Source organism: Convolutriloba macropyga, chromosome 2, assembly GCF_964194025.1.
Source record: "Convolutriloba macropyga chromosome 2, txConMacr16.3, whole genome shotgun sequence".
NCBI classification, from domain to species: domain Eukaryota; kingdom Metazoa; phylum Xenacoelomorpha; order Acoela; family Convolutidae; genus Convolutriloba; species Convolutriloba macropyga.
Genome location: NC_134469.1, coordinates 71,053,510 through 71,073,429, shown reverse-complemented (window position 1 = coordinate 71,073,429; position 19,920 = coordinate 71,053,510). Strand labels below are relative to the sequence as shown.

The following is a 19,920-nucleotide window of genomic DNA, read 5'->3' as shown; positions in this document are numbered from 1 at the left end:
CCAAAAGTAAACAAAAATCAATAAGTTTTCGTCAAATCCTAAAATCTATGGAACTAAGGAACTTATATAATATAATCCACAGCTGGTCAAACTACAAACTGAAAAAAATTCCAAAGAGAAAGGCTGAGTAATCACAAAAAGAAACTTTATTTCAACAACGCTTAAGTATCCAAAAACAAATCTTAATGTTTTAGTCAGTTTTAGTACTCAACGAAGTGTAGCACTTGTAATTGCTACTGACGCTTTGTGTGAACCAAACAAAAGCTGCACCAAATTTACAACAAATACTATATTTTTTATTTTAAAAATTAGAAAAAATTGCTCACAGAGCCTAGCTAATGACAACCCAATTTTCTGGAGAAATTGAGCAGAAGTTTTTCTATCTTTTTAAAAGACAAACTCAATGTCAAAACAATTCAAGCTGACAGATTTTCAAGCGATCTAAGCAATTTTTCAATCAAAAATGGCAACAACGAAACTATATCATGGCATGCTATGGGTTGATGTTTGACCAGCAAGCGAGATGTTTTGATTAATTGGAGAAGTTTCAATTAGTGCAGTACTTAGGACTGTACACACCAATTACTTTATTATTTACAATACCCACAAAAATTACTTAATAAAAAACGAAATCTAGAAAGATTTTCCCAGAAAACAAAAGAAGTACTCCAATGAAACTTAAAGTCACTGAGCCCTTACAGGACCTAGAGAAAAATTAACAGCTTTAAACAGTGCATCATGTTTTGGAGCTTAGATGGAATATAGTCCAAATAAGATTCATTTTTAAAAATTTTTGAATTTGCAATTAATGTAAATATAGAGAATTTTAAATCCGCACAAGTGTTTATTGAGCAGACATTTTAAATTTTTTTTAAAAAAATGAACTGCCTAAATGAGGCTTCTGGATTAGCATTGACGCAGCAAAAAAAACATTGATCCTTTCTTTAGAAATTCTTACTTAAAAGGTTGAAAAATATACAAATTAACATAACTATGTGGTAAACTTCAGAGTCAAATCTGAAGCTTGTTTTTCTAAAAGAGGACTGTTCAGCGCATTAGATCAAAAAGAGATTAATATTTGTTGTAACCACCAAATTTTTTGGAGCTATAGAATTATAAATAAGTAAATCGCACAACAAAATGCAGGATGAAAACAAAAACGTTTTATTAACTTGCTTAACGGACAGACATAGAACGTGTTACCACTCCACTGATCAAACAGTCACTGAAGTTAAAGCGGTTCACAAGGCAAACAAACTAAAAAGATAAAAACTGTATATTGTAAAACACAGCGTTCCAAAGTTGACACTTCGAAAACAAAAAAAAATATTTTAATCATTTTATAAAAGTTTTATCATTTATAAAAATCTTTTTTAAAAATTTAGAAAAATTTTGAATCCAAAAAACAAATAAAACTGATTTGATTTCAAGATTTGTAATTTTTTAGGCAAAATACATTGAACATATTCTCTCGAGACTCGAACCAAACAGTTCGTTCGAAACTCAAAATAAAAAATTTTTGTCCTCTATTAATTATTTTTTTTCCTTTGGACCAAGAAAAAAACTAATTTTAAAGAAATGAAGAAAATGGGCCTTTAAAATGCACTTAGATCAACATAAAATAAGCTTCAGAAGTATAATCAAACGATAACTTTTGATTTTACTTCTGAAGCTTATTTTATGTTGTTTTAAGTGCAGCAAAATAAACAGAAGTGAAAATCAACCTGATTAATTTTGATTTGACAACAAAAAATTTTCCAAAAAATCTCATTTCCAGTGGCCGTCAGCACCAAAATTATTTTGTGTCATGTCTGTCATAGGATAGTGATTCATAAACCAGATAACATCTTTAGAATAGATTGTTCGGTATTATATAACTGTAGTCAACAAATCATTCGAATAATGGGAAATCATAAACATTCATACATCTTATCAATTCGTTTCTGTTTATTTCTTGTGCTGCAAAACGACACCCAAGCAACGAACTGGAAAATCTTTAAAACATGACCGAGAATAAAAGAAAATAAAAAAATAACAGAATAGATTGATTTATTGAAAACAATTTTGTGCAATAAAAATTTATTTATTTCCAGTTAGTAACATTAACTCTACAAATTGAAGAAATTTATAAAGAAAAAAGGCCACGTGACCGCAAAAAGAATCTAAACGTGAAACACCGCTAATGTATTGAAAACATTAAAAACTTAAACTTGAGTCTGTTCTGGTTCCCAGCAAAGTCTTGCACCAAAATCAAAACAATTTTTACATTTCTCATCGAGCAGGACTTTTCCTGTCTGGCTACACAACAAATTCAAAATCCAAACATTTGAAGCTGATGAAAATTCTAGCGATCTTAGCAATAATTTTCCAATTATCCTTAATTACAACGAAGCACCATCATGACATCACAAGAATGGATGGCTGACCAGCAAGCAAGATGTCATGAATCATTGGAGAAGTTTCCTTCAGTGCAGTAGCAGTGCTTCGGAACGCGAATTCCATTCACTTTGTTCCTTACAGCACTCCCAAAAATTACTTTGAAAACAAAAACTAGCAAGATTTTACCACATAACAAGGGAAGCACTCCAATAAAACATTCGGTCACTAAGCACTTCCTCCATATTCTTCGATGCATATTTTAATTGCCAATACCACCAAAAGCATAATTGCCAAATTGAAGTAAACGAAAATATTAGGATAAAGAAAATGTTTTCTTTATCAAAACAATATTCATAACAAACCAAAAACTAAAACTTTGTTTAAGTTTGAAACTAAATTAATTTAAGCTAATTTAAGCATCAATTTTGATTTCTCTTTTTTTACCTACTTTTTCCTTTTCGCAGCCAATTTGTTTGGTTTTAGAACCAGTTTTGTAAAATAAACTTGATTGTAAAATGTTAAAAGAGCGAATCAATCAAATAATGTTCATAAATTCAAGGCAAAAGTTTAATGAGATACAAGTAATAAAAGGTAATTTCTAAAAGATCCAAAATTGTCCATGTATATCTAATTTTTTCATAATGAGAACTTTTCAAGTTATAAGCCATAAACAGAATATTAACATAAAAATAAACTGAATTGGGCCTTATAAATTGTTGTAAATTTTATATTGGGCGAAACTGATTATAAAAATTAGGTGTTTGTTGTCCCTCATCAGCAAATTGCTGAAAAAAAGTAAACGATTGCGTGCGAGTTATTGAAAATTTTTACATAATTAAAAAAGTTGTTGTTTTCTATATCAGTTTGGAGTTTTTGCGCAACAATCAGTCACCAAAGATAAATTCATCGCATTTTTTTCTTTCAGGATTATAGAAGTCAATTTTATCTAAAGTCCAAGTTTGTCATATTTTTTCTTTTTCATTTTATTGCTGTTTAAATCAGTAGCTTTTCTCCGGGTTTAATTATGGACATCAATTGTTATTACAGAGACAATTTTATTGTTGTTAATAAATAAAAATAATTACTTTTCAATGCAGGTGTTTTGCAAAAGAGCACTCTGGAGAGAGAGAGAGAGCAAAGGAGAGAGAAAGAGAGAGAGAGAGAGAGAGAGAGAGAGAGAGCGAGAGAAGCAGAGAGAGAGAGAGAGAGGGAAAGAAAGAGAGAGCGAGAGAGAGAGAGAGAGAGAGAGGGAGAGAGAGTTAAGGAGTGGAGTGAGTGAGGGACAGATGGCGAGAAAACGTAAAGACTAAAAAGGTGTATCTGAGAGATCGACGAAGTAAGTGAAATGAGTAATTAGCTAAGTGGGTGAAAAAAAATATTTAAAAAATAAGTAAGAGAGTGTGTGATTGAATAAGATTGTTAGTGAGTTAGTGAGTGAAATTGCTAATGATTGAAGGAACGATTCAGATAAGGAGAGAGAGAGAGAGAGGAGGGAGGGAGAGATAGAGATAGAGATAGAGATAGAGATAGAAAGACATAGAACGTGTTACCACTCCACTGATCAAACAGTCACTGAAGCTAAAGCGGTTCACAAGGCAAACAAACTAAAAAGATAAAAACTGTATATTGTAAAACACAGCGTTCCAAAGTTGAAACTTCGAAAACAAAAAAAATATTTTAATCATTTTATAAAAGTTTTATCATTTATAAAAATCTTTTTTAAAAATTTAGAAAAATTTTGAATCCAAAAAACAAATAAAACTGATTTGGTTTCAAGATTTGTAATTTTTTAGGCAAAATACATTGAACATATTCTCTCGAGACTCGAACCAAACAGTTCGTTCGAAACTCAAAATAAAAAATTTTTGTCCTCTATTAATTATTTTTTTTCCTTTGGACCAAGAAAAAAACTAATTTTAAAGAAATGAAGAAAATGGGCCTTTAAAATGCACTTAGATCAACATAAAATAAGCTTCAGAAGTATAATCAAACGATAACTTTTGATTTTACTTCTGAAGCTTATTTTATGTTGTTTTAAGTGCAGCAAAATAAACAGAAGTGAAAATCAACCTGATTAATTTAGATTTGACAACAAAAAATTTTCCAAAAAATCTCATTTCCAGTGGCCGTCAGCACCAAAATTATTTTGTGGTCATGTCTGTCATAGAATAGTGATTCATAAACCAGATAACATCTTTAGAATAGATTGTTCGGTATTATATAACTGTAGTCAACAAATCATTCGAATAATGGGAAATCATAAACATTCATACATCTTATCAATTGGTTTCTGTTTTTTTTTGTGCTGCAAAACGACACCCAAGCAACGAACTGGAAAATCTTTAAAACATGACCGAGAATAAAAGAAAATAAAAAAAAATCAGAATAGATTGATTTATTGAAAACAATTTTGTGCAATAAAAATTTATTTATTTCCAGTTAGTAACATTAACTCTACAAATTGAAAAAATTTATAAAGAAAAAAGGCCACGTGACCGCAAAAAGAATCTAAACGTGAAACACCGCTAATGTATTGAAAACATTAAAAACTTAAACTTGAGTCTGTTCTGGTTCCCAGCGAAGTCTTGCACCAAAATCAAAACAATTTTTACATTTCTCATCGAGCAGGACTTTTCCTGTCTGGCTGAACAACAAATTCAAAATCCAAACATTTGAAGCTGATAAAAATTCAAGCGATCTTAGCAATAATTTTCCAATTATCCTTAATTACAACGAAGCACCATCATGACATCACAAGAATGGATGACAGACCAGCAAGCAGGATGTCATGAATCATTGGAGAAGTTTCCTTCAGTGCAGTAGCAGTGCTTCGGAACGCAAATTCCATTCACTTTGTTCCTTACAGCACTCCCAAAAATTACTTTGAAAACAAAAACTAGAAAGATTTTCCCAGAAAACAAGGGAAGCACTCTAATAAAACATTCGGTCACTAAGCACTTACTCCATATAAAGAAAAATTAACCAGTTCAACTAGTGAACAAAAATCTGGAATTTGGGAGCTCTATGGCAAAACACCAATTGCAAACAAATATAGGGAATTCAATCCAAATAAGATTTAAACTCAATAATTTTGAATTTGCAAATATTTCAAAATATGGAGAAAGTTAAATCCCTTCAAATGTTCCTTGATTAGAGATTTTAAAATGAAAAGACTTTGAAATGCTTAAATTGGGCTACTCGATAAGCACTGACGAAGCACAAAACTTTAAAAACATGCCTTTTGTTAAAATTTCTCATTTTTAATGTTAACACAAAATGAGTTGAACAGAACTTATTCAGCAATTCAGACTTCAAATTTGTCTCTCAAATTACCATAACCATATGGTAAGAAAAGAAAATCATTCCGTTCAAAAAAAATTTTGTTGTAATCACCAGACATTTTGGAGCTATAGAAACATGACAAAGTAAAATGCGCAACAAAAAACAAACTGACAATAAACACATAAATAATTTCCTAAACAAATAGACGAAAAACGTGTTACCAATTCTTTGATCAAACAGTTATTGAAGTTAAAGTGGAAAACAGCCAAACAAACTAAAAAGTTAGAATCTGTATCTCGTAAAGCAAAGCTGTTATGCACAGAATTCTATAACAAATTCTCCGCACCAAAATTGAAACTTAGAAAACAAAGCAGAAAATTTGTTTTCCAAATGACAAATAAAGCTCAATTGGTTTCAAGCATTCTATTTTTCAACGCGAAATACAGTGGGCAAAGTCTCTCAAGACACGAATAAAGTATTTATATCGAAACAAAAAAAAGACAATTTTTGTCCTCTGACAATTATTTCGTCCTTAGGACCATGAAAAAACAAAATTTCTAGAATCAAAGAAATAGTCTTAAAAACAGAACTTTTGATTTTGTTTTTGAAGCTGATTTTAAATTTTAAGTGCAGCAAAACAAACAGAAGTGAATGCCAACATGATTAAATTGTTTTTGACTTCAAAAATTGCGGCAGGCTGCACGATATTTTATGTTCATGTCTGTCATAGGATAGCGAAACAGAAAACAGATAACAGCTTTAGAATAGATTGTAAAATTTTGAAAAGTTTGTTTCACGTTTTATGGGCTGCAAATTGAAAGGGAGCTATTGGCAATCTGATTAAATCGTTTTTGACATCAAATTTTGATCCAAATTTTCTCAGTTTCAGGGGCAGGCAGCACCAAATTCATTTTCTGGCCATGTCTGTCATAGGATAGTGAAAAATAAACGAGATAATAACATAAACGAGATAATCTCAGATTCTCCCAACTTTTCTTGTATTTTTACAATTCAATTTCTTTTTGAAATATCTCGTTGCTGAACTGCTGCCACCGGGGGATATTTTTTCTCTGGTTCATGAAGGTTTTTCGAGAACAACTTTTTGAAGCGAAAACAATTGGGCACTCATATTGCTGGTCTAAGGGAAAAATATGCGCCGTGTTTTCTAATAAGATAGATTTATCGAAAATAGGAGTCAGCTTACCAAAAAAACACACCGAAAATTTGAATTTTGGTTTTGTTTCTCTATTCTAACAAAAACTAGAAAAAAAATTATTGCAAAAAATCATCAAGACAAGGATTTTTTATCGAGTTTCAAAATAGTCAAATAGAAGCTTAAAACAAGACATAAAAGTTCAGATACGGAGTCACTGATTTGGTATATAATCCACCCAACGGTCAAAGTCTTCCCGAACACAAAATATCTACCATAACTTACAAAGCAAACTCAAAGAAGAAAATTTCAAAAGTTTACAGATTTTTTCATTTTTTACTACTGATTTCAGATAATTTATATATATATATATATATATATATATATATATATATTTATATATGAACATGTTCTTGTATTGTTGCTGGAGAACAATTATCAACAGTTCCCCTGAGTGGTTGTCAAAGATAACTTAGCATTTATTGCAAAATTGGATTTTCTTTTAACTATTATGATTAAAATGAAGGACAACAATATATATTTTCTTTACACACCGCAAAACTCTAAAATGCGAAATTTAAATTCAAAATATTGATAATTTTTTTGATCAAAAATTTTTGTAAATTATAAAACTGATTAAGCACTTTTTATACTATCTTTCCCTCACTGTTTCAAAACCGATCTTTTCACTTAAGAAAAATTGTTACCCGATGCATCTTTTGGGCGTCTGAATTGCTGCTAGCTTGGCTGTTGTAAAAGTATTTACTTTCCAGCGCTTCTTTAGTCTATAATGTCGCAGAAAATGGATCACAATTTATTGCAGACAAAATTTTCAACGTCCATTTGTGGAATTTTTTTACGGTGATTTATATAGATTAAATTCGGATATACAATTTTACTTAGGTCGCAACTTTTTGTAGAGGCATTGGTGACGCTGTCAAAACTCTTGTCTCAAAACAATCAAACCAACGATTAATTCCATGTCGTCATGTTTTGATTTGACATTTTATGCAAACAATGCTTTCGCATAGCGATATTGGTGCTTTCTTTCCATACAAGTTTTTTTTCGTGAATTTTTCAGATCTTACGACTTCTTTTACATGATAGTAACAGCTATAAGGTCTTGGTAATATTTTTTATGACAAAACTTTAATTTCAAATTCAATTATCGCATTTTAAAAGTCCCTTTAAATTAGATCCATTACTTTCACATTCTGCCTCACCTCCATCAAGTCTTAAGCCAATTCTTCTACTCCGCTCTCTCAAACTAGATTTGTTATCTGATTAATTTCCCTTTCTCGTCGGTAATACTAAAATTAAAACAATTGTGCTGCCGGAAGATTTTGCAATATGTTCAACCCTGCGGTGAAAAAAACTTTGTCGCTTGGTAGCGGTGACATTACATAATCTCACGGCTGAATTTAGCGATGAAATTACATAAATATGAAATAACATTATATGAAATAAGCGGTGAATGCGATGAAAATAGATAAATTCACCGCTTAGAAAAAAGTGTCAAAAAGATGTAAGATTAGGGGGTAATCCGAAGTAGGGGAGAAATTGTTAGATTTAACCCCCCAACCCCCCCCCCCCAACATTGCCCCTTAATCTTACATTTTTGACATTTTTTTCTAAGCGGTTAATTTATGTAATTTTACCACTAGAGTAAACGGTGAACTTAAAAAAATCACCACATTGCACCGCTAAAATATGTAATTTCACCGCTAAAAATCTCATATCTTACAAAAATTCAACGCGCATATTTTACAGAAATTACAGTAGATTTGACTTAAGTTCAATACAAAAAGTAAACAAGTAAGCAAGTAAGTGAAAGGTGGCGCAGTGCAAGAAGAAGTGGCTGACAAGGAGGAGGTGAGACGTTCACACCCGTGTAAGGGGGTAAATTGTAGTAAGCGTTGAAAAGTGGTGAATTTTTGTAAGTTCACTGCTTACTCTAGCGGTGAAATTACATAATTTCACAGCATTTCACCGCAAAATTGTTTACGAAATTTGCGGCGAAAAAAACAACTTGTCGCCGCTTATCTTACATAATTTTCCAATTTTTCCTCGACACGGGAAGTTCTGAAAAACTTTAACGCATATTGGGCAAATAATTTTTAGCTCTCTAGATCAACTAATCACTCTAGTTGCGCGGCAAATATAGAAGCGTCTCCTCTGAACGACTGAAAGGAAAATTCTTCTTCATATTTCAGTAGGAAAGCAGCGTCTTCAAACTGAAATGACACCCATTTGCATAGTTCCTTCGAAGCAAAGGTAGTTTGAAGCAAAGGTTGTTTTCCAGTAGTATTGAAAACCTCAATCTAGTTTTGACACAATTTATGATTCGGGTTTATGATTTCTCCTATTTTGACGACAATATATATCAGCTAGTCTCCAGAAATAATTTTGACTTTTTCGAGTCATCATCTAACCTACACTGAAAACTAACGGTGTGAAAGAGATGTTTCTCAATGCATGCTTCCTTATATTTGGTACGTTTTTCGTCGGCTCAGCACTCTACTTCATCTTGGTTTCTGTTGGGATCAGAACTGACCCCAGTACCGGTGATATCCAAAGCCTATAGATAACATATTTTCATACGCACTTTTAAATTAGCAGCTCATGAACGCACACAAAATTGAATCTTGGCTGATTTCGGTTTGTTTGTGCTTTTGAATACTCATATATGATCTGAATGGGTACTTACAGGTCAACTTTAACGAGGACCGCGATGTGGGTCATCGAGTCTACAATTTGAGGATTTATTTCATAACCCCCCCCCCCCCCCCCCTCCGCCCCCGCGCTTAGTTTTGTTGACTCCTCGTATGAAAATGTTTTCAAGGAGAAATTACAGCAAAAATCTGTCACACCTCAGGTCTCGTCCAAATTTTAATTCTGGATAATGGTGCCCATAAATGGTTGAACTATATACGCCCATTTCCGTGTGGGCTTTAACATAGCAGAAAAGCTATGTTAATGTGAGAAGCTAGTCAAAAACCTACCGTAACTTTTAGCAGGAAAAATATTGCAAAATGTATATAAAGTAAATATTTATTAGATTATAAATACCGCTTACGTTATGATTGTTTGCAATATAGTGCGATCTAACCTAAATTGACTGCTGTTTGTTAGAAGTAGACTTTTCTTAGCTTATTTCTACACTTTTTGATGCATGAAAATGTGGCATATTTCGGATTACATTCTCAAATTCAAACTTCAAGTTGGTAACCAGTTTGTACCAGCAACTAGAGTTTATTTACTTTAGTCGAGTCGAGTGCACTTCCAAAAGGTATTTTCATTGTTTCCTTTAAATTTCCCATTTTAATTTTAAGACAAACTGTAACGTGATCTAATTATTGAAAATGTGAGCGATTAATGTTTCAAAAAGATTCAATTAATTACTTTTGCATGTAACGCAGGACAAAAATTCGTATTTTTAATCGAATTTTTGTCCTGCGCTCTTTAGAAATGAATACTGAAAACTTAATCAATAAATTGATAACTAATAAGCGATTAGCTTTAGGCCATTTTAGGCCTATTTTTACTAAGGTAAGGTCAAATTCTTAGTTAAGCAATTTAATGATTTTATAATTTTACATAATGTTAAATTCTTAACTTTACATTGCCTCTTTTACCATTTGCATTTTATTCTTATGTGTATCAGAGGAAATTAACAATGTTCTTCTTATTAACAAAATAACTTATTTTAATTATGTCATTTAAAACGCCAATGAATTTTGGTTATTGCTTTCAATTGAAAATATTTTTTACTAATAAATTAGTTCGTCTATTATTTTCTTCTTATTTGATCTGATGATTTTTTTTCCAATGCCAATGGCAGGGAGGACTGAATAAAACGTTAGAAAGGGAAAACTTTAATGGAAAAATTAATAGCGAGGAACAAATTCGGTATCTCTGATTTTTAGAAAATTCATCCTCTGTGACACTTTTTTTGTTTTGTCAAATTTATTGTCAAAAAATCTGCTCCATTTCATGCTCTTTTTTGTTATTTCCAGCAATCGGTGCAACTGTAAAGGAAAGAAATAGATGCTGAAATTGATTGTAAATCTTTTCTTGATGTTAAACTAAAAAATCAGTTTATTCAAAACTTGAAGAGGTTCCCCGTGAAGGGTAGTCAATTTCAATTGAAACATCTCAGTTATCTGATAATGATAAAAAGTGATCACAGGTTTCAAAAAGAGAGCATATTTTACAAGAATACTATCATATTTGACCCGATTACAAAATTTTACTAGAAAATACTTTCTTTTTTGAAGGTGATAAGTTCTCGCTCGAAAAAGATAAGTAATCAGAAGGAAAAAAACTAACGAATCGTTGGGGTAGCGCTTTATGAAAAAGGAAGACTTTGAGCGTGATCGCAAACTTTGAGCGAAAGTGATCGAAAACTTTTAACGTTTTCTGTTACAATAAACATTAAGTTTTGTTTTCCAAAAAAACTAACGTTGATTAATTTTTTAGCATTAGCACTCTGTTATCAGGGGTTGTCAACCTCAGATAATCATTGTTCCGACCCCTCTTGAGGAAGGAGGAACTATATACTCAAATGGGTTTTTTTGTTCAGTCAATTTTAACCGACTGATATATTCATCCCAGATAGTTGTGAGTCGTATCAATAAAACGCCCATCCTGCGTAGAATATGGAACTCAATTATTTTATTGATTTTTTTCGAGAGCAAGATATCGATGTTTAAATTCTTGTGATTATTAGACCGATTTAAGTTAATTTAATTCACAGTTTCCTGAAATTTTGCCAATATTTTCTTCAATTTTTCTGAAATTTGTTCAAATTTTTAAAATATTGTTTTTGATTTTTTTGTTAAGGAAAAAAGTTTTTTTGAATATTTTAAATTAATTTTTTTGCAAACATTTTGACTGAAATTTTTCAAGTTCTGCCTTTTTCATCAAAAGTAGCACGAACTAAATTTCTTTAGTCCATTTTGAATAAATTTGCCGGAAATAAACACCCAAAAACATAAACTTTGTAAACTCTTCAAAATCTTTGGAAATGGGGCTAATACTACTTCCATTTCAACTGCAAGTGCCCTGTTGCTCTGTTATTTGCTGAATTTACTTGATTATCAAATCTCAGCAACAGATTCTAATTTTTATTTTACAAACTATCTATATCTATAATCTATAATAAGCAAAAAATTTAGTATTCCTTAGGGACGAACAACAATAGCAGGGCTATTTTTGGAGCAGTCTTGGACGCTGTAATCCAAAAATAATTTGGATAGTAAACGGTCGGTCTTTTCAGAATAGAACTTTTCAAATCTAAGCTCACTGGTGACAGGTCAAATTGACTTCCTAAGCAGCTGCAAATCTTTGTGCCTAGTTTTGTAATGAAAACTCATAGTTATTTTGACGTTTAAAAAATACTTTTTTAAAATAATTAAGGGCTTATTGATTTTTGCTTCTAGTTCTCTAGTTCTTTTCCAATTTGGTCAATTTGTAGCCTAGTGTCACCATATAAAGAATAATTCTTCTTTCCAGCGAATTAAAATTTATTCTACATTGAGGTTTTATGCCTAAAGTTATGTCTTTCAGCTTTGATACTGCTAGATTTCACATTTTTCAATTCAAATTATTCGCACTTTTTTTCACGATCACTCATTATGTCACCTTATCACATTATTGAGTTTACATACCACGTTACTGGCGTTTAAAAAAAAACACAGTTGAACAGTTCATAATCATTTAAAATATAGATCATGCCTTTAATGGCTTCGACACCACCTTCTCGAAGAAATCAATAGAGTTTTTTGTTTCGTCTTTAGCTGTCATTAATACTTTTTCTTTTTATTTGTATAAAATTTCCTGTATAAGGCAGGTTTTCAGTTGTTTTTTATGAAAGAATAAATGAGACCATATTCTGATATTAGTAGATAGCTGATGGTTTTCGTGACTTTCAAAAAACTTTTTTTTCATGAACAAAAATCAAACACTTTTTATTTTCGCAAATTTCTTCTCTTTGTCAAATTTTTTTACCTAGTCTTGTTAAATATGGGTCATATATGACAATATTGGTGTAAAAAAAAAGAGCCATAAGGGATGGTTTCACAAAATGGTTTTCTTGCCTTTGGAAATAATTTTTCTCGAACATTTCAAAAAAGACATAATTTTGCCGTTTCTTTCTTTTTGTCTTCTTGTAAGGCAGTCTCATTATAAAGAGGTCACATAACACATTAGGGGTAAAATATGGCTTCACGACTTCGACAGCGTTTTCTGGAATTTTTTAATTGAATTTTTGATTGTTGTCTATTTTTTGTTTTTTTTTGTAACCGCATAAAAATTGAATAATGACAAGTCTTAGTGTCCTCCCTTAGAAACATAGGTAATCATAAAATTGTGGAATCTTTTCAGTTTTCTAATCTTTTTGATTACTTTGAATTTATTTGTCTCTAAAAAACATAAGCGAATTTGTTAAGCTTTTTGTTTTTGTTCGTTGTCGTTTAATTATTACCGATTCTTATTGTGGATTGAAGTGAAAGTGAAATACAATTTCCTTCGTTTAGTTTAAGTTTGACGCTTTTTTGACTTTGATTTCAAGTTTTTCTAAATGGTCATACTGTTTTGGATGTAATTATTGTTCGTTGTTGTTGTTTGATTTTGTTGTTCGTCTTGACTCTTTTTCTTAATAATGGCCAATCATCAATTTGATGCGTCATTTTTTAATCGACTGAGCTATTTGCTTTGGAGGCTACATTTTTGATCACTCACCACTTTTTGAAAATACTTGAATTTTTGGGGATTTCTATCTGTTCCTCATTTGGTAGACAATTATGCCAAAATTGTGGATGAGCGGGGTTGTAAAATTATGTGCGATCGGACATTACCGAGCCTCTTTGTTTTAGAATAAAATATCATCGGGAGACTGCGTACGACTGACTACTTAAGTTGATCATTGTTGCAGGCACTAAAAGTCAAATAGTTACCTGAACATCTGTTAAATGATTCTTACGAACAAGTTTCTTTTTCAAAATGAAAAACTATTTAATCGATTTAATCGAGTAGAATGTGGGCATAGTAAACATTTTCCGTTTCTTTACTAAGCCAAGTTATTGAGACGGTTATTATAAAATGCATAGCAGTGCAGACACAGGTTTTGTATTTTTGTATTTTTAACTTTTTAGTATAAAATTATTATATTTTAATCGATTATCTTTTTACTCGCAAATTTTAATATTGATAAGTATCAGAAACTATAAGAATAAGCTTTTTTAAGTAAGCTCGATTTTTATAAACATTGAGTGTATTTTTCAAAAAAAAACAGGAATGATTGGGGTAATGCTTTATAAAAACACAAGCATAATTGATTGAAGCTTTAAAGCTTTTCGATCTTACAAAAAAGACCATTAATCATATCACTGAATAAATTTGAAAGATTAATTTTCTCGAGTAGTAACATTAAATTACATGGGACTGTCAATTTTAAATAATCATTTCATTGCCGAAAATCATCCAGAAACTGTGAGACACTTCACGTAAGTTGATCATTGTCGGGTGCGCTAAAGAGCAGTTAATTGCATCAACATCTAGTAAGAGATGAAACTCTCACGAAAAACTTTTTTATTTAAAGTAAAAACGTTTTTATTGGGAAGATCATATACGGAACAAAACGAAATAATTATACATAATTAAATATTATAGCAAGAAGGATAAAAATGTTGATGAAAAAATGATAACTTTTGAATGTCCAAGTTTCAGTCTAGATTAAATCGGTTTCATGCATTTAAAAATAATGCATATCCAACTAAGACATCAGTCAAAAATTTTCTTCAAACCGCGAGGCTTCAATCTTTAAACTTTTGTTAATAGTTACAACTTCCAAGAGTATGAGGGGTTCAGAATATTTGTCACCGCCCGGATTCTTTTGTCCATCTTTGGCCAGTAGATAATTTTTCGGAGAGATACAAAAATGGTACAATTGAGAACCTCTTCAAAAACCGTGTTAGTTAACAAATAACCTTCGCCAATAACATTCCTATAACATTCGCCATAATGAATTCTGACAACCTTGCAGTTAAAAAAAATTGGGGGCCTTCTTATGACTTTGATCTTTGACCTCAACTGCCTCTAAAAATTCTCGTATGGATACGTTGTCAAGTGTCCAAAGCGAAAACAATCAGCGAAAGCCAATGAGAATTAGCAAAAACAGACGGAAGACTCTCAATACGACCCGAAGCAAATATTGGCGCAAAACTGGCCTTTTCTCTCTTTCTAGAAAATAACAGCGCCTAGATTTTAGCCACATGAACAACTGATGGCGGCTGTTGAAAACAGTACGTTCAGAGCAAGCTTTTTATGCATTTCACTTTCACCTATTATTAATCAAGCACACAAAATTTGGCAGAAAATTAAAAATAAGCAGATAGACCAAAAATTGAAAAAAAATTAAATTTTGGTTTAGCTCAAACAGTTTCGTCTGCACTTTTGAAAAAAATTACAATATTTTTTTGTTCCAAGAAAAAAATATTGAAATCTTCAATTTAGCATTAAATCTTCCCCGGATGTGTGGAAAACTTTCCAATTGAAGCAAAAAAGAGAAACAAGTAGAGTAAAATAGAAAATAGATCTCAAAATAGCATATGAAAGTCTGATATGTGCTTTAGAAGATCATAGATGTTAACCGTATTTTTTTATTGAAACCAGTGAACAAAAAATAGTTTGGCCCAAATATCATCGAAATTTTGAAACAGGTCTGAAAAAGCCACAAGTGAGCTATTATAAATTTCTCCACTATTGATTGCCTACAACTTTACTAAACATTAATAGTTGAACACTAGTGTTTCAATGCAGTTTTTCAGTAGACACTAGCGGATCAATATTGGAATTATTCTGGAAAACTAGTGGTACACTAATGGGTACTAGTGGAAAACTAGTAGTTCACTAGTGGGAAACTATTGGGCCACAAGTGAGAAGAAAGTGCCGGTATTTGACCGTTTCTTACCCGCAGAATTGATGGTGCCATTCGAGCCAAAGGACAATAGTTATGATCAGATAGCTATTGTAGTGTTGGAAAGGTCTCAAATCAAGTTCATATCATTTGAGATTTACCAGTGTGCTCTGGGTTTTTTTCCCTCTTCTTTTTCTCAACTGCTCTTACCGCTGTTTTTCATTGTCACAACTTCGTTTTACTGACGTGCGAAATGCACACGTGTGAGAAGTCGAAAATGATGACACGTTACGGAATTTTTGTTAATCAAATTTTCATTTAAAATACAATTAAATCTTTGGAATACTAGTGGAAGATTAGTGAAAATTGCATTATAATAACTAATCAATGAATTACATGTGGGAGTTGTTGTATTGTCAAATTATGGTGGATTACTAGTGAAGATCAGTGCGATCAAACCCTGGTATATAGATTTAAAAAATACTTTGATTAGTATTTATATAATAGTTTATTACTCGTCCTCGACCCTAGTGCGACAAAAATTGTTGCCCTTTTTTATTTATGTGATCTACATAAAAGGTCCTCCAAATTCATATACTTTGCTCGGAACAATTTTAACATCTTCTAGCTTGAGGAGCTTTGTAAAGTTTTTGTTGCGAGACATTTTTGATGTAAAAATAACTTCAGTCAGAACAAAAACGATTTTTAAACTTTTTTCATCTTTGTGATCATTAGAATGGAGATGAGGAATAATTGTCAAAACAGTCGCATATGAAGAACAAGCAAAATACACAAGCCAACAACATGAAACTTCTTTATGAAAAGCAATAACTTCCGCTAGATCTTATCCATTTTGTCCCGACCTGATTCTTATTTCTGCGTATGAAAATAGTTCTGTTGCCCATGCGGCGGAAATAGTCGGGACCCATAAAAATAATTTGGCTCTACTGAGACTAGGGCCCTCGACTATAATTGAAGCCAATTTTTGTCCCCTTTTTACTTATTAAGTTGTTCCATAAAGTCTCAAGACCTCGACCATGTCATCAATTTTTTCGCTTGTTAAATATAATAAACAATACTCGGCTTCCCTCTTTTTATAATGGGATAGATTCGGTGTTAATTATTTTTAGAATAAGATGTTATTTTTCATTTCGAATTTTCTTTTTGTAAATTTTTTTAGAGTTTAACTTTTTTATGTAACTGAGGACAGTGGTGAAGCATAGCCTAATCCGGTTGAGGTATCTTTTATCTAATGAGACAGATGAGATGAAGCAATAGAGCAGTCTTAGTTCTTTGATCATGTTGTATTTGAGTCTGGCTTTCCTCCCCACTGCAATGCACTTATTCCACAGTGAGGGATGTTAAATGGGCAGAAAATGGGCATTTATTCCGGCTCCAGACAAGCAGTTAGGCCATTTCCAGCTTTTTCATCACAAGGCAGAGAGAGACTTATCATGGATTAGGCAAGGAAAGCCCCAGGGGAAATGCATTTAGCACTTAGCAGCTCGCCTTTTGTTGCCCCCTTCTGGGGAGATTAAAAGGCCTTGATTAAAAACATTACTTTCAGTTTGAAAACTTCTTTCCAAAATTCAATCAGCTTCCATTTCCACATCACCTAGCAAAAGCCGCAAAAACGGGGTAAGATACACCAACTTTTAGTTATTTACTATGCTATAGTATGCTATAGCTTTAGAGTTGGGAATAGTAAACAATTTCTATCATTTTTAAATAATTTCACAATTTTTTTTACATTTCTTAAATAATTTCAAAGTAAAGTTTTGTCCATGTTCTGAGCAACTTAGTTATTCTGAATGAATTCTCTTCCTAAGTTTTTCTTCACGAATATAAACTGATACTAATTATTGAAAGTCGCTAATACATGTATCTAAGTCATCGCGGTCAAATTTGACCAAGCGATCAGCTAAAATGTTTTCTACTTACTAATTACATGCACATGCAAGAGTTACATGGATCTGGGTTACATTCAAAAAATAATGTATATTCAAGTGAATTGCTAACTATTTTTCACATTCGATCTGTCCAGTAAAAGATAGTTTTATATGGCAGTTGTCTTGATTTTCAACATCAATGGATTAAAAAAAACAGAAAAAACAAAATAAACAAAATATTTTGTTTAAAAAACCTATTTCAAAAATGCGAAAAGCTGCTTCCCATAAAAAAAATCCAACAACCCTCTAAAAATTTTCTTTGCTCAGCCACTAACATGACCCTGTGAGCGTCCTAATAATCAGCAAATTTAAAAGAAAATAAAAAAAGGACCAATTACAAATTGGTACGATCTATTATGTTATATAAACTGCACTATTTAAAATGGAATTGTCAACAACAATTCTTAGCATATTATCTGTCAATTATATGACAAGAAAAAGCATTACAGCAAAAAGCATTACAGCAATCGGACCAAAAATGCATAAGCTCTTTTTAAAAAAATCGGGCAAAATTGGGTCGAAATTTGATTAAAATTAATCCATTTTCTTTTTAAAAAATTTATCGAAAAAATGCTGATTGCTGATTTTTTTGATGAATTCAAAACTCATCATTTTTTAAACTATAATTTTGAACATAAAACTAGCAGATAAAAAAGATGATTGGTAGGTTTCTCCAAAACATCGTAAAACATCGATAAAAAGCTCAGTAATTTCTATAATTTGTTCTCCATTTTTTTTTAAATTTGAAGATGTTTCCATTTTTGTAGCTTCCATAACATTTCAATTGGTTAATTGAGCAGAAACCGGCTGATTTTGATTTCAAAATTGAGGATTTTGGTTACGTTAAAGTTTGAAAAGTAGGATAAATCCTTTTAGCCGCAATTCCGATAAAGCAATTTTACCCATTGATTAGGGGAATATATGAATTTTGGACACTAGCTGCGCATCTTATAATACGTTTTTACGAACATATTTTACATAATGTTCGCTAAGTGTCTCCGTAATTGTCAACAAAATTATCTATCGTCTGATTCCTTAACGTGATTAGAGTTACGTGCATTTAGTTCTAATCAAGTTAAGGAATGAAAGCAGGTCAAATTTAAAGTAAAACTGAGCCACGGGATTTTTTTTACCTAATAGTTAAATTGCTTCGTAATATTAACCTGTTTTGATAGTTAACCGTTTGTATTATCAACGTGATTTGATTTCTTATACCGATTAGAGTTACAGTCAATTTTGTTGGAAGTTACGGAGACATTTAATAAATTTTAGGTACAAAAAGTTCGTAAAAACATATTATGGAATGAGTAGCTATTGTCCAATTTTCCTATATTCCTCTAATCAATAATACAAAATGGGTAAAACCCACTTTATCGGAATTGATGGTATAAGGATGTATTCTACTTTCGAGATTTTAGCGCAAACGAAATCCTGCAGGTTGAAATCAAAATCGGCCAGTTTCTGCTTAAGTTACCCACTGAAATGTTATGATGTTTGCAAAAAGGAAATATCTTCAATTTTGCCAAAAAATGCTGCGCAATTTTTAGAAAATAGTGCACAATTTATTGATGTTTCACGATATTTTCGAGAAACTTGCCAATCATCTTTTTCAACTGTTTGGGAAAAGTTTAGTGATCAGCTGGTGCCGTTAGATTGAAACTCATTGTGTAATAATATGGCACTTGTGTCTGGAGATGCAGATAATATGAACCCACTGGGTTGGAGGACATACACGGAAAAGATCCCGCAAATATAAACACATTTCTCTTTCTTATTACACAAATTTGAATTTGAATTTGAAGATTTTCGCCTTCAAAGAGAGCTGTAAAAGAATTCCTTTCTCAGTTCGATTTCATTTTAGTTTATTGATGCTATCTAGTTTTGTTACACTCTGGTCATTTTACCACTATGTTTCTATGTTTCAGTTTATGCTTTAACAAATATTTTATAGGGCTCAAAAAGAGTGAAAACTCTTAGCGCACAATAGTTTTACACAAAAAAGCAATTATCTGATCACGGGAGACAATTTTCCACCAGTTGTGAGTCTATATCAAAAAATATCTCAGTGCATGATTTGAAATTTTATGACAAATATTTTGTATACACATGAGGTTACGTTAAGCTGAATTTCTTCCTTCAAAATGAAAAAGATATTAAATTTTATAACTATTTCGTCGATTGATCCTATTAAATCTATTTTCATCATTTTTAATGGAATGCGGGACATTTAAGATGTTTTT

The 19,920-nt window shown here is 31.6% G+C and overlaps 1 protein-coding gene across 2 annotated transcripts in view; it reads left to right on the top strand.

Moving 5' to 3' along the window:
• Window positions 1-9,973: 9,973 nt before the first annotated feature.
• LOC142335435 (uncharacterized) overlaps window positions 9,974-19,920 on the top strand; it is a 55,853-nt gene continuing 45,906 nt past the window's right edge. Inside the window, exon 1 of one of the 2 annotated variants that reach the window (XM_075383922.1) lies at window positions 9,974-10,103. The gene's annotated coding sequence lies outside the window, so the exon portion shown is untranslated. Of the gene's footprint in view, window positions 10,104-17,250; window positions 17,370-19,920 lie in introns of those variants that run through there. The other variant, XM_075383917.1, reaches the window with a different exon arrangement.